General features: G+C 37.0%; 1 long non-coding RNA gene and 1 pseudogene across 1 annotated transcript; one reads left to right on the forward strand and one right to left on the reverse strand.

The window, feature by feature from the left end:
* The first annotated feature begins 3992 nt into the window (after positions 1–3992).
* On the forward strand, positions 3993–8617 carry LOC113076147 (isoaspartyl peptidase/L-asparaginase-like; annotated as a pseudogene).
* Positions 8105–12856, reverse strand: LOC113076148 (uncharacterized). The gene is made up of 3 exons (XR_003281120.1): positions 12636–12856; positions 8994–9070; positions 8105–8234 (listed from the first exon to the last, which is right to left on the reverse strand). It is a non-coding gene; the product is annotated as an uncharacterized LOC113076148 (long non-coding RNA).
* Between the last annotated feature and the right edge of the window lie 3880 nt (positions 12857–16736).

Here is a 16736-nt window from a genome sequence, read left to right on the forward strand (position 1 = left end):
AGCTACGCCTTTAAGCTAGCACAGTATTGTTGGATTTCTAAATGCCACAAAAGCGTTGTGAGGTCGACCTCTAGCTTCTGCTTCAGGACAGAAGTTGAGAGTGAGGAACTGTCAGTTCAAACATCGATCTCATGACACACATCAGAAAATGAGATGTTGTTCATATCAGCACACTAACATAGATTAGTACACAGAGATTATGTGGTGATCTGTCTCTTCTCTCTAAGAGAAATACTTTGAGGCTAAATTCAGTCAATTTGACCTGTGACCTTTAACTATTTAAAAACAATGTCATTTATTTCTCTTTCAGAAGAGTTTAGTAGAAATAAAAATGTAATACAAAAACTGAGAAATTAAATAACTGCATGATTATTTCCTATGAGTAATATAGGACAATAAGTTGGTTAAGTTATTGATTGTAGCTGCTCAGTAAACCAATTTAAGATGCATAAATCTGATTTCAAATCTCAAGGTGGCCAACAACTAATGTAATATAAGCAATGATGGCTTCTAAATGGCAGGTGGACAGGAAGCCAAGAAACATCTTCACAGTCTTCATAACAGCAATGAAGAACCACAAATGGCCATTCAGAATAAAACTTTATAAACCATCCTTCGTGTAAACTGCTGACAAGTGCCTGTCATAAAAAGATCTCTTATTTTTATGGTTTGCATTTAAAGTACTTGGTGCTTATAAAGGCTTTTTTTTTTTTTTTTTTTTTTTTTTACTGTAAATCTTTGAGCTGAATACTGTTGCTATACATATGAAGTTATTATTACAAGAGGATCTAAAAAGAAAAGAAAAGAAACAGATGAGGAAAATATAAAGCTATGACTGATGCTTCTACTCAAGCTGTGAGAGATGCTCACACTACAATCAGGGAAGATTTCAATGAATGGGTTAAGTATCCTGACGATCGTGATGACGAGGCACGGAAATATTGTCGTGACCAGGCAGGAATCCTGACACTGGTGGTGAATAGTGCGGAAAATGTTCACTAACCTATTTAAAAACAAAATGCATTATGTGTCGAATAAATGAACTAATAATGTGACATGAACGTGTTCTGTCCGAAACTAATCCATCACAGAGTGAGGTATAAAACAGCAGGATGTATGGAGCTGTGGATATCTAGTTCTTCCATGTCGACACACCCCTCTCTCTTTAACAGCTACACCTGTGTCCGGTCACCTGGCCTTTCATTACACAAGCTGGTTTCATATGGATGTGTATGAATACACAAGCGGTGCTCATTTATGACAGGTACCCAAAAGGATGGAGAAAGCGGACATACATGGCCAGACTCACCCACACACATACACACACACACAGGACCTCAGGTGCAGGCGTACAGCCTGATGGCTTTATTAGTAGGCTATTGCAAACAGATGCACCTACAGAAACCATCACAAGCTGTTTGCCTTTTGGTCTCCAGAAGCAGCACAAATACTACAGGCAGGCTCCCTATGAAGCGTGATGTCTTACTTGAGCATGGCCTCATCCTTTGCCTCTTCCCTCCTTCTGCCGAATCATCACAGCCATAATAATTTCCTCTCCTCCTCTGTGAGGTGACTGAGGTCCGGTAGATCGGGCATGGAGCTCTGCGCTGTGGGGTGGGCGAGGGCCGCCGCGGGGCCCCACCGAGGCGGACATATTTTTACCCCTGTATGGTCGGTGCACAATCCCAGCTATCTAAACCGCTATCAGGACATAAGTTCGATGGCTTATCTGCGGTTGTCGTGAGCGTGGCGAAACCGTTCATCGTTGCGGCGGGCAACCCACGTTTGCTTCTCTCCTATACGGCTTTTTCTCCTGTCTCTCTCCCCCCACCCCCCGCCCGCCCGCCTGCCTCTCCCCTCCAGGTCCAGTTAAGGGTAGTCCATATCTGATCAGGAGGAGAAGTGCGGGTCGACGAGGGGGTCTTGGCTTGCTGCTGAAGCCGCCTCGGAGCTCTGGATCTCGGGTGGGATGATGGGAGCAAAGGCGGAGTCCGCGCGGCGCTCTGTTTTCCGAGCTCGCGCTGCTGATGCTGCCGCTGTCAGGGAGACGGAATAGTCAATGGGACCGCAGCCCGTCGAGCGCGCGCACGCCTCTTGGAGACGGCCGCGCCGCGCGCACTCTCATTTGAGAATGGGAGCTCGCCGCAAACGCGCACAGCATCCCATTTTCGTTCTCCAATCACAGCCCGCGGGTGACGCACAGGTTCACCAAGCATGACTCGCTGAGCGCGTGGCAAGTACAAATTCAGCACGCAACAGATGAGTGGCTAAAATATAGCCTAGATAATATTCACACTTAAAACACTGACTTGCTGTAAACGACTAACTTCACTTAGAAATGTATCCCTGCACCACACAACCATAAGGGTCTTTTTTTATTGAGATTTATACATAATATGGAAGCTGAATAAAAAAACTTCCCTTTGATGTAGCATATGGTTTGTTAGAATAGGACAATATTTGGCTGAGATACAACTTTTTGAAAATCTGAAAAATACTGAGAAAATCGAATTTAAAGTTGTCCAAATTAAGTTCTTAGCAACGCATAATACTAATCAAAAATTGTTTATGATACATTTACAAAACATCTTCTGGTAACATGATCTTTACTTAATATCCGGATTTTTGGCATAAAAGAAAAATGTATTATTTTGACCCACAATGTAAGCTATTGCACAAATCATCATCTTCATCATAATTTTTTATCTTTAAAACAACGTTTAATTTCGTACATTTGCACAAACACGTGTAAAAGTAAAATGACTATATCTTCTAAGGCAAAGCATCTTAAAACGGTGAAATGTGAGGGTAATTTGCTATTGTGATTTAATATGGGATAATAATTCATCTAATTTTCCCTACCTATCCTTTTCATGGAATGTCCCAATTTGCAAAAAGTGCCTCGCTGCCATTTAAATCATTAACATAACGGAAAGGAACAAATTGTGTACAACTAAAACTAGTTAATATTAACCATGTAAAATATGACTGTTGCAATTAGTTACCACAGTTTAAAGAATTTAGAATAGGCTCACTTTTCTGAATTAAACCTGAGACAACACAAATATTCAAGTTTTCAGTTTATAACTAACATTACACTTCACAGGCAGCATTTCATTTTTTTCTAAGGTGAAACAACACTTTTACAGTGTGTTGTCCAAATTTGAAAAAATACTGAATGTGAAGATATTTTTAAACAACGTAATATAAACTTATACCATAAATACGTAGGCCATGTACAGTAATTAAATAATGAATTGGGAATTAAATGCTTTTAATGCATTTTATTAATGTAGGCTAGGCGTCTAAAATAAGCAATTAAATAAATAAATTAATAATAATAATAATAATAATATCAATAATAATAATAATAATAATACATTTTTAATAGCGCGTTTTAAACAGCCAAGGACACCTTATAAAACATATCTCAATCTGTACTAAAGCGAGAAAATGCATTTAATCGGTGTTCTTTAGTGCCATTATGGGATTATTTTGATCCTAGTTTTTATCTCAGACATTAAACCGTTGCATCGTGTTGGTTGCAATATAAGGTCGGTGTTTTGCATGTTATAGGCCCACTTTGTTGTTTTTGTTTGTTTTGTTTTTTTTCCGTCCGTTTGCATGACCAGTTTCTAAGCAATAGGTTGAAGAGCGGACTTTTATTTTGGTGTTTTCTCAATGGCTGTAATGATGACGTGTGTACAGTCATATTATTTGTTGACTCTGTTACGCCATCTAAAGGTTCCTTCGCTTGCACTTCTGCTATCTGTGATTACATATTCCAGTCGTTAGCCGTTAATCTGGTGAGGAACCCTTGTTAAATATCATTTTTAATTGTATACATATGTGGGCACGTGCACAGAATCTGAAAAACTTAGTGTATGTATATGTGTATGGCATTTTAGGGTCTAATGGGTATAGAATTTAGCTTTATGCATCGTTCCCTAACTTTTGTCTTCTCAATTAACGTTACGTATTTGTGGACAGCTATGCTGCCTGTAGTGGTAGTGCATGGAGGTGCTGGTCATGTTCCCAAAGAAAGAGCTGAACTCTCTACTATTGGTGTAAAGGGGCAGCCAGGACTGGGTATGCCATCCTCCAGAAGGGAGGAAGTGCCATGGATGCTGTGGTTGAAGCAGTGGCCCTGATGGAGAACAACCCAAGGTTCAATGCAGGTACTCATAATATTCATACTTCACACCTAATACCTAATAATACATCCAGGGTGAGTAGAAAACTCAGGTTATGCCCATATGTCATAGGTCAGGGGTCAGTGCTAAATGTGAAGGGGGAAGTGGAGATGGATGCGATGGTAATGGATGGCAGGAATCTAGATAGTGGGGCTGTTTCAGCGGTCAGAAGAATTGCTAACCCAGTGCAACTGGCCAGGCTTGTCATGGAGAAGGTATTGTTATAAAATGCATAACATTCCCAACTACTGTACATGACCACCATGGGAGATTTGGTTTTGAGTAATCTACAGTTACCAAGATTAAAAACAAAAAGTGTTGGAGACACATAACTAGGGAATACTAGGCTATATGCTCTCAGATGCTTTTTGCATACAACAAATGCAGTCTTTAGATGATTTTACAAAACTTTGCATTTAAAATAATGTAAATAATGTCTGTCCTTTCTCTGGAGACAAAACACTTGTGTCTGACAGCTGAAGGGGCCTCTAAGTTTGCCAGAAGCATGGGTGTAGCGGAAGTGCCTGAGGAGTCATTGATCACAGACTATGCCAAGATGCGCTGGAAGAAGAACCTGCAGCCAGATGCCAACCCTGTGGAATGCCAAATGTAAAGCTTTTATGTAATGAAAACTGGTACAAAGTGCTGACATAAAGTTTTTGGCATGAGGGGCCTAATGTCTTGCAACAATAGTTAAAGGGATAGTTCACAATCAGTTTCTTCAGACCTGTATGACTTTCTTTCTTCAATGAAACACAGAAGATTATATTAGCTACACTACCGATCAAAAGTTTGGAATAATCCCGTTCAACTCTTATGTTCAACAAGGCTGCATTTTTGTAATGAGTAAAAAAAATAACATTGTGAAATATTATCAGAATTTTAAAAAAATTGTAAACATTTTACCTGTGATGGCAAAGCTGCATTTATTTATTTATTAAATACAATGAAAGTAAAGAGTTCAACTTTATTATTACTTTTATTATTATATAATGAAAGTAAGGGGTCCAGTTTTGTTTACTATATGAAATGAGCATTATGTTACCAATAAAGCATATTTAATTTGAAAAGGACATTTTAAAAGGAAAGTCAGTGATTTTGCTTATTTGGTGCATTCATTTTAAATGTCTAGAAATTACAACACATGGCGTGCCCTGATGATGTACTTTATCTGATTTCCTTCTTTCTGATGAATTATTCCTTTGTTACCAGAATAATTAAAACATTTTGTTCATGTGGGTGTTTTAGGGGCAAGATGGGAACAGTTGGTGCAGTTGCTGTGGACAATGACGGGAACATTGCTTGTGCCACATCCACTGGTGGAATACTAAATAAAATGGAGGGTCGTGTGGGAGACACGGCGTGTGTTGGTAAATCCAAACTTGCTGCTTTGCAATGTATGTCAGGGGCCTTGATTTGTTTGCACCAACCTGATTAACTCCAGTGTTAACCTTTCCAAGAAATCAAACTACAAATGGCTTTACGTATAGTTGTTTCTGTGTATTAAACTGAAATAGAAGAAAGTATTTTAACATTGAAAAATTACACACGCAAAAAAAAAACGAAGCAACTCATATGACAGCGATTGAACTCTGACCTTTGGACATGCAAGAATGTGTGTAATTTTCAGCTGCTCATGAGAGCTTGTTGCCTGCTGAGTTAATATTCAAACCACAGATCTAATCCCCAGCTCAGCTCAGCACACCACACCACACCACATTCTCTCAGGACACATTTTAACCTGAGGGAATCACACATACACACCAGTGATAGTAATAGAGCTGCATAAACAGGAAAATAGACACTGCTGGTATTGTCTGATTTAGTAAGTCAGTAAATACGGGAAAATGTAAAAAGACAGCTCCCTTATTCTGCAAATATTATCAGGGATTGTCTTAAACAGGTGGTTTGCTGAGCGTGAGTGTGCATTGGAAATATCTCACTCTGGATTTGTGTTTCTTCTTCTGATTCTCAGGATGTGGGGGTTATGCAGATAACAATATTGGGGCTGTCTCACCCACGGGCCATGGGGAAGCCATCATGAAGGTCACGCTGTCTAGACTCGTTCTCTTTCACATGGAGCAAGGCATGTGTTACGAGATCATTACAACTTACTTAGCAAAAAAAAAAAATATTTTTGGTGAATGAAGCCATATTTATTAAATATTAAATATTTATATAATGCTAAAAAACTGCAAGGACATATTAAACTGATCAAAAGTGACAGTACTACAAAACAATACATGCTATATATATATATATATATATATATATATAATTTTATTTTATATTTTTATATATATAAAATGCTGTTCTTTCGAACTTTATATTCATCAAAGTATCCCGAAAAAATTTAGGCCTATCACAGATTTTAAAAAAAATTAAGAAACATAACTGTTTTCAACATAATAACAATAATAATACATTTTTCTGGAGCACCAAATTAGAATATTACAATGATTTCTGTAGGATGATGTGAAACTGAAACCTGAAGTAATAGCTGCAGAAAATTCAGCTCTGCCATCACAGGAATAATTGACATATTAATATAGATTCAAATAGAAAACAGCTATTTTAAATTTGAATAATATTTCTCAATATTCCTGATTTTACTCTATTCTTATTTTTTTATAAATGCATCTTTGTGTGTTGGCTTTTAAAAACCAACTTTCAAACTTTTGAATCGTGGTATATTTCATAATTGTCTATTGCAATAGTCAGATATATTTCATGTTTTACATAATTACTCCTTTTTCTAATAAACACAAGTTATAATGTATGTGTCAAGACAAGTGACTACCAAATGTAGTAAAAATAATGCTGGAGGACTTTGGTATTAATTGTAATATATTGTACATAGTGAGCAAGGAATGAAAGCATTGCTCAGAACAACAACACTACAAGTTGTAAGTGACAATTAGATTTGGATCAGAACTTAAAAATAGCTAAAAATATGTTAGATGTTAGATGTTAGAAAAAAGTAACTAGAACTGTAGAGTTGCAAGAGCTTTACATCACGATGGAATCAAAATGAACCTGTCTGGGTTTATTTTGTGATAATGCTCTTCCTATAGTACATCTTATTTTGTACTATGCAGTTGTACTCGGTAGTTTTATTACTGCATGGCAAAATAAAAATGTCACATCTTGGACCATAATTCAATCTGCACTATAATAATGATTTAGAAGTAACAGGTATATTGACATGAGCTCATATGAGCAGCTCATATGTGTTCATGATTAGCTGTGCAACCAATTGCTGGTGCATTTTAGTAAATAAATGGCTTGAATTACTGCAGCTACACATTAACTGGAGATCTAGGGCCTCATTAAAATGCTTGACCTCAAGTCTGTTTAGGTAAACATTGTTCACTTCATTGGTCTGAGGAAAAACTATTTGAGTCGGTCTCATACAATGCGTTATATAAAACCACCTCCAGCACCACTTATAAGGAGCAGACACGTGGAAATCAGAGGTGAAGAGCTGTCTCAACAGTAAAGTGAAGGTTAACTTCCCTGCACATCCTCAGAAGGACATTTCAAATAACATGGTCTGCCTGTATGTTGTGTAGTGTAAGATGGAGGTGATCTGTATGTCTGCTTTTGCCTTGTGTGTGTGGAAACATAACGGGAAGTGTTTTCGCTGAAGCAGCAGAGGTCAACTTTGCTATATGTGTGTTGATATGGGCAGGGTGTTGATAAGATTATTTGGTCTCACCTAAGATCCAATAGTTACAAACAACAATATGGAAATATACTACCATGTACTTGTTAGTCCACTGTATGTTTTTATTTGAGTAAATCACTTACTTGTATGGTTAATTGTATGTTTTTTATATTCTCTAGGCAAGACCCCAGAGGAGGCTAGTGACCTAGCTCTTACGTATATGAAGGAGCGGGTGGATGGTCTTGGCGGGGTGGTGGTGGTAGATCCAAAAGGGACCTGGGCAGCTCAGTTCAGCAGTTTACAGATGTCATGGGCCGCTGCCCAGCAGGGCGAACTCCACTATGGGCCGCTCCGTGGCGAACACTTTGTTGAGCCTGTACAAGAGAACATATAATGACCATACATATATGCACAGTCATAGGCACATTTTAGTTTACATTTTTACAATCAGTATTTAATACAAAGGGAAATGTGCATACATGCAAATCAGTGTTTTTTCTGAATACATACATGCATCATGGCAGTAATTGAGCATTATTATGCATTGTGTGGTTAATCTTCTCTACAGTAAACAGTAAAGCAATGCAAGTCTTACATATATTAATGGACACAATAACTATTATAACGCTCCATTTTTGAGGACACTGCAACAGTGTAATACTGTATTTTCTCCAGTAGATGGAAGTAAATTTATGATTTTGGAATCATGTGAATTTTATTTGTTGTAAGGTGCAGTGCACATTAAAAGAGACAGTTCACCCCAAAATGCTAATCCTGTCATCATTTACATTTGTTCCAAACCTGTTAGAGTTTCTTTCTTTTGTTCAGCATAAAAGAAAATATTTTGAAGAATGTTGGTAACAAAACTGTTGATGGTAGTTTCCATAGTTTGAGTATAACTTCAAGATATCTTATTTTGTGTTAGTAAATATTGACAGAATTGTCATATTTGGATGAAATATGCCGTTAATAATAATTACAATTTTTTTTAAAATAAATGTTAAAGAGATTTTGCAGCTTTGATATGACTGATATTGATATGCTTTAATACTAAAGCAGTAGAGATAAAAATGCTGTACACATACTGTAAAAGGCACCCATGAACCTAAGTCGAAATATCTTGGCAGACTTACCAGACTGGTTTTATAACTGATTTTGAAGAACAGAAATAATGATTTATTCCTGAAGTAGTTCAGTGTATCATTTCCTTCTGAAAGAGAAAGCAGCTTATTAAAGCAAGTTATTTTTAACCAATAGAACATGTTGACATTTGAACAAACAATGCAGCAGTTTTATAATGGTCTACATTCTCTGACAACGTTTGTGCCAAAAAAAAAAAAAAAACTTTGTAGCATGTTTTATGTGTGTTTGTGTCATCACACAATTTAGACTGATTATGATGGCTGAACTTCTGTCGGAAGGTGAAAATGTGCAGGAAAAAAGACTTGTTTAAGTCCCTCATGTGCTATTTTAAATGAACTGATACTGATAACATCAGTTCTGGTGTTTTCATCTACAGTATAGTGAGGTGGACGTGGCCTTCAAATCTTAATGCCCTGACCCTCATGACAGTTTAAGTACACAAGCTTCTGCTTATTGTGTCAACACACAGGCCAGCTTGCAAGTTCCAACTGTGAATTGCCTTTATAAAGATCAACAACCCAAAAACCAGTTTTTCTGCCCTCAGTGGTCAGTTTGTGTTCAAAATATTCCACACGTGAGCATGCAAAACAGCATCAGCTTTTGTCCTCTCAAAGACTCAACCGACAAGTCATGACCTCTCTGTCTGATATCACCCTTAAATGTGCAACATAAAAATACATCTCCCAGAAAAATTGTGTAAAAAAAGATTAGAGTTTACCTCAAGGTCAGTAAACTTTGTGTGGCATGGTGCCATGTTAATTTAAGATAAAGATGGTGAGTTGATGCCACGATTTTTATACCACTTTATAATCACTTTAACTAAATATTTGCAGGCACCCCCTTTTCAATATTTTGTATTTTGCTATTTTAATATTAAATTGGTTACACTCACTGTCCCTCACTTGAGTATGTAATCTATTAATGCAGAAAAGGTGATTTTAAAACTAAAGATTGAGTTTACTGTAGTTATCTGATTGAACTGCATTTATTTTGGAGTGCATATATTAACATATACACTAAGAAAACGTCAGATTTACGAATATTATCTACAGAAATCTATATACGAAATTATCTAAACATTAGAATTGTTCCTAAATCGGCTGCAGTGCATTCATTTAAAAATTTAGATTTTGTATTTAATTGTCTTGCAGATACCTTTATCCGAAGTAATAAGGATACTCCTACAATATGCCTATTGTGAATGCAAAGTTTATTTATTAAGAAGCTAGACTCAGAAACAAGCTAGTTCAAAGATGAAAAGCAAAAATATATATATATTATTATTATTTAACCTATGTGAATTTAAACAAAACTCTTTAAAATATTTAAATGTAAAAGCTTAGCGGTCAAGAGGGTCATTCAGTGAATGTAAACGCTGCCACTATCAAGGATATGAGCGCTTCGCCCGCTGATTGGTCGGCACTCGGCAGCGATGACAGAAAAGGGGCGGGCCTAAACTCAGGAATCCGCATAGAAAAAGTCAGGAGTGACAGATTGGCCGGAGTGTGTGTGACAGAGCACTCAGACGACGACGACGAAGTCAAGCAGCACCCCCTTCTTACAGTTGCCATCTTACAAAGCTTTATTATAGACTCTTAACACAGTGTCTACATTGCAAAAGAGCGTAACGACGCTACAAAACTTTAAGAAAATCAATATAATACTAGTTGATTATAACGGTCGCTTTCTATTTTTGTATCGTCGCGTGAGATAATTACGTAATTACGCACTTGTGGTGGTTACCAAGAGCTAATACAAATACATCGCGCTTGTTTGCTTTGACCAGTAACCTTAAATCATGTGAGAACGAGTTCTCGTGAAGTTAAATACATGATAAAAGTTATATAGAAGACGGAGAACACGGCATGGATCAGTTGAAGTGGAGATGGCATCCTCACTGGACATTTATACATTTTCTCACAAGGCTTTTCTGCAGTCAGCGCTGGAGGAAAAGTCACGGGCATCTGCGAAGAAGTTTGCAAAACTTCATCAGACGGAGCTTTTTTTATCAAATACAGACATTCTGATTGTAATTTAGGTGAGTGGTCAATTCATATGCTGCATTAAGATTTTTTACTGTAGATGTATTTAAAAAAGAAAACTGCACAGTAAAGGATGCAGTCCAAGTCGCCCGAGCTGTGTCCAGGAAATGGCCCCGCTTTGGGGGAAAAAAGAGAAAAATAAAATAAATGTAATATAATATATATGCGCTTAATTGATTTTATCGGTCATATTTATATGATTCGACCATTTAAGCACGAAGCCGCAGGTATTCACCCCTAATGATGTTCTCGACGACAGGCGAATTGTAAGTGTTACAATAAACCAATGCTAAATAATTATTATAATTGGTCAAGTTTGCACATATGTCTTCTCCGCAAAAAATGACCAAGGAACTCACACGGTAAAAGTACCGTTCTGGATCTCCGTGTAGAGTGGAGCGGAGTGACAGACATTATCTCAAAGCGTTCTGTAATCATCCGCCTCCTGCTCCAGTCCGGGTTTTCCATTTCCTGCTCACTACTCAGAGTAACCCGCTCAGAGAGAGATCCGTGGGCGAAGACATGGACGCTCTGACCTTAAAAAAACTGCTGCTCTGTTCAGGTAAATCAACCGTTTCCATACACCTTATTCAGACGCCATATTTGATTAAGTGCATATTTGATCAAATTTTGTGAGGGAACGTAATATGTAAAACTCACATATTTATGGAGTTTTTGTCTACTGAAAGTTTCTTTGGAAATATATTTTGTCAGCTAAACAAAAGTAAAAAATAGGCCTAAATATAGTGTAATATTATCCACTTTTTTTGGAAGGCACCTTTGCCGGTCACATATTATCCGTGAATATATGTAATAGGTAACAAATAAAAGGATATGAATAATTGTTAGATCGAATATATTTATGAAAGTTAGTTCTGAAAGTTTTTGACATATAGCCCTATACATTTTAGACCTGTTTTCACTAAGAATGACAACAATAACGATAACTATATTTTCGCCCACAACAAAGAACGTCATGCAATGTTCTGATTATTATAGGCACTTCAGTTTTGTCATCTGCTGCTTTACATGTGAGACAGATGGATTCTGATTGGCTATCAATGTTTTTAGCATTCATCAGCTGGAGAATTTTTTTTTTTTTTCACTGTCATTAGTGTTATAGTTTTGGTGTAGACTTAAAAAAACTTTATAGTTAATAACTTTATTATCGCTGCAGTCATTGTCCTTTATGTAAACAGCCCTTTAGTCTTAGAACAGAAATAATATGTACAGTAAACCAGCAGTTCCTTCTTATCTCATTGTCATATCTGTGCCACAGTACATTACTTAGAGGTACAGTATGCATCTGTGAAACAGCCAATCAAATATAACAGCAGCAGTGCACAAAGCTGATTTAAAAATCATCAGATTGTGTGTCCCTTCTGTGTTAGCATTGTAGCCGGGTGGGTTGGCATTAGCCAGTGGAGGACAATGTGTCAAGACTTATTCATTAAACCCTTCATTATTGCACTTGACACATTAAGTAAGTCTTTTCATTCTTCATTTCATGTTTCTTTTCTCGTTTCTAATTCAGTTTTACAAAGCAGCCATTAGAGTGTAAGTGTCGGTGTGGCATGGCTTCCTGCTGACCTCTGAGCATTAACGTTTTCTGTTAATCAGTGTTCTGGTGACACAGATGACTTGTTCTCTTGCTGTGAGTTCCGTGCCTGGAATCAGGGAACTGTGTTTAACTGCCTGTCGAGTGCAAAGGAGTGTGACCTCCAGCAAGGTCAAGAGAGGCCTTCGCTCATCTGATTCAGCTTCGGGTGGTTTTGGGTTCCTGGAAAAACGGAGACAGAGAGTTAAAGCAATGTTAGTAATGGAAACAAGTGATTTTGTGAGAAACAGAGGTAAAAAAAAAAATCGGTGTTCTCACATCTCAATTAAATTGCATTAAAAATGGGACAGTGTAGTTTTGTTGCATTTAAAGATCAGGAAACACTAGAGAGGGAAAATCAACACGTAAAAGTAGTTAAAGGGGTCATGACATGGATTTTTTATTATTTAAACTTATATGTTTCTTGAGGTTTACTTATAATTTTAATACAGTTTTTTTGCACAATTTTTTTTTAAGTAAAATAAATATGACCTGTAATCCTGACCCTCTTTCTAAAACAATCTTTTTTAAGAGGCGTGTCCTTTAAGGCTTGTCAGGAATCGGCCACTGATATGATTGGCTAACGGGATTGCATAGGAAACAGTACAAACACCCCCTCTCTATTGGATGTGGATGTTTTGACAACATAATAAAAAAAAAGATAATTTCCAAACAAAGCATTATGAAATTTTTACCGTTTGTGATGCAGCTGCAGTCAGATCTAGTACTGCTTCATCTTTTAACAAATGTTTCTTTATGAACTCTCCATGACACTGTGCCTCATTTACAAAACAAAATAGTCAGATCAATCCTCAGACACGATCCAGGAGGCCATTAAAAAAAACTAACCACTTGTTCCTTGTTCTGGGAACCATCTGATATCTGTACCAAGTTGCATTCAATTCAATTATGAAAAACATTCGAACAGAAACAGTAAAGTGCCTAACCAATGCCTTCTGAATCAGAAAGATTTGACAAATGTGTTGAATAGGTAACAAGTTGTGGTTACTATTAAAGCCAGAGGAGGATTCTAGCCTTTGACTTAACCTCATCTGCCATCATGAGAAGTGCAGTTTAAGTCTGTGTTAGGGAAGAATGCTTTGATGAGGCCGTTGATCTCGGGGAAATCAGAGTGCTGCTCACAAGGGTAATATTTTCACTGACTCAGAAAGAACAGGACGATCACAAAATTTTAGGACTAATATATTCAGGGTGATTTGACATTTTTCTGCTTTATTGCGTTCTTAGTCTCAGACAGAAAGAGAAAGATTGAATGTGAATTTTGTTTTGTGGATGTATAGTCTGATCTTTGTGCCCTTGCTGTGACTTTTCCTTGTCTGGGAATGTTTTATGGAGATTTTAGTAACATAATACAGCGTCATAACCAATCAAACTGAATTAGTAGATTCATGACAATTATCAGGTTTGGTCTGGGTGTTGTTTAGTTTGGAACTTGGAAAGAAAATAGTGCTTGTACTTGTGTGATAGGTATGTTGAATTGACTATTTTGGGTTAAAATGAGTCTGTCTAAAATGCTATGGCCAAATTTTTTTTTTACGTGTCTAAAACTGGTCAGTCCAATCGTCTCATCTGCCATTAGCTTTAAATTATGTGAAAAGTATGACATCATCTACTTACCGTCATGTCACTTGAAACATCTTTACTGTATAGTATGAAAAGAGCTATTTTTAATTAATGCATATTATTATTAGTTATTAATAATTAATGCAAAATTATTAAAATGCATCAAGTAAGGCACCAAAAATATACCAAATTTCTAACTTGTGCCCCATCAAAAAAATAGATCCTCAAAGCTATTGGTGAATGGAACCATTGCTAATAATTGATGTGATCAGAGGCCTTGTTTGGGTGGAGGCCGTGTGTCTTCCAACTCACAGCCAGATCCTTTCCTTTTTTCTTTTAGTCTCGCTCTCCACCCCTTCCCCCAATTCCCTCGCCCTGTGTCTCTGCCTTACTACATGCTATGCAGTTGCCAAGTGCTAAGAATCTGCGGAATGCGGGATTGCAGCGGTCTGATAAAGTTTGCTTTGTTCCCGCCGTGACCTAAACACTGGGAGGGATATGGGACCCTGGGAGTTTCACTGCAGAGCAGACCCTGTACACAGTCTCGGCACACTGTTAAGCACACACACACACACACACACACACACACACACACTTTAAGCCACTCTTTAAGCATCTCATTAGCAACCTTTTATTTGTCTTACAGCACATGCATCTTACAAGTTGAATATACATACACTTACATTTGAATATGAAAATTAAAATTGTTGTAGGATGTGTACATGTAATACTCCAAAAACTGACAGTTTTAAATAATAGTCTGGTCTTACTTGATTCAAACAAATACACTTAAGACACAAGCTGTACAGAGTAAAATAAGTCAAATGAGTCCACTTGTGAAAATATAAATTACGTCCGGTGACAGATATGTTTTTTAATTGTGGTTTTATTTCTAACGAGCTAAATTATGAAAAAAATGCATTATGGAAAAAATTAAATATATTACTACATTTTAAATAATACAATATTATTATTATAAATTATAAATATTTTTGTATATTTTGAGGATAATTTAATCTCATTTTATTTAATCTTATTATGACATGGATTTTTTTATTATTTTAACTAATATGTTTCTTGAGGTTTACTTATAATGTTAATACACTGTAATCCTGACCCTCTATCTAAAACAATCTTTTTCAAGGGGCTTGTCCTTTAAGGCTTATCAGCCATACATTTTTCCACTTAAAAATGTATGGCTGTTATGTGCAGAGTTGAACTATTAATGCAAACAATAAAAAAATATTATTGGTATAAAAGTTTGAGTTGCAAGAAAATTTTAAACTAATCCAGAAACTAATAGTTTGCATTATTTTACATAATGTTTATTTATTCTTTTATTTAAAATCTAAAATAAAGTAATAATTTCATAATATTAAGTAAAGGGAAAGACACACAGAAACAGCTGAGTAAATTTTGTAAATGTCTATAAATGACACAAACACATCTAAACATCTTAAACAAAACCATTTCCCTAACTAAAAAATAGTTTCTGAATGCACAAGGCCTTCTTCAGCAATAGATTCCTTCCAGAGAAAAGATGCATGATAGAGAGAAAAGAGACTCAGGCCAAATTCCCATTGTCACTTTGTCAAAGTAGACACTCAGCTATTCCCACTCACACATATTTCCAGTTTTGGAGGCCAGTTGAGTGGAAACACTGAGAGGAAAGTACGACTGATGACAGAAAATGATGCTGATTTATTGATTTAAAGTTTTAAGTTGGCGTTCCATGTGTAATGCGCTTATAGAGGTCACTTCTCTCAGAGCTGCAATCTTGAGTCTAGCGCTGAAGGGAGTTGAGATACTCTTGAGGAAATCTGCCATCTCAGCCCTCACAAAACAGTGGTCATAACAGCTTAGTTTAAAGAGTAAACATAGATGGACACTTTGTGATTGCAGAGGGTTGGCAGGAAGCTGCTCTGGTGTTTGTGTTTAGGAGATGTTTGCAGTCAGGGGAGATAGATACTATGCATGTGAAGCTTCATCAGATTGGCTCTTTGAGGAAGAGTTAGGGCAAAACTAATGACAGACGCTGAGTTTCCAGTGTTTTCAATGTAAATATGACATGTCTCTTCTGTCATGGTTACCAGCCCTCGTAGGGTCACAAGGTGGGCCAAAACCTAGCTGGAATGACTGCATCTCCATGGACACAGAGGAAGGAGTGTGAAATCTGCAGTCTCACAAAGTAAATCAAAGTTTTAGCTGGGCTTGTCAAGTTTTTGTGTTTCAGTGCAAATTTGAGTGTATTAGGGTTACAGCCAGTGTCAGGTTTACGTATTGTCTTCATAGTGGGCAAGAAAAGTCAGCTGGCAGTACGGGCTACTGTAAACATCCTTGACTGGAAGCTGGTGCTTAAGAAGGAGCTTTCAGTCGGATGTTTGCAGCAGCCAACTGCTGTTACTCTAACCCGGAAACCTGTGCCTGAAGAACATGGACACACCCACTGGACAAAAACCATGGGATAATAATGTTCAGTTGTTGAGGGCCAGTTACTTCTAATTGGAAGT

Source organism: Carassius auratus, unplaced genomic scaffold (assembly GCF_003368295.1).
Source record: "Carassius auratus strain Wakin unplaced genomic scaffold, ASM336829v1 scaf_tig00019067, whole genome shotgun sequence".
In the NCBI taxonomy this organism is placed as follows: domain Eukaryota; kingdom Metazoa; phylum Chordata; class Actinopteri; order Cypriniformes; family Cyprinidae; genus Carassius; species Carassius auratus.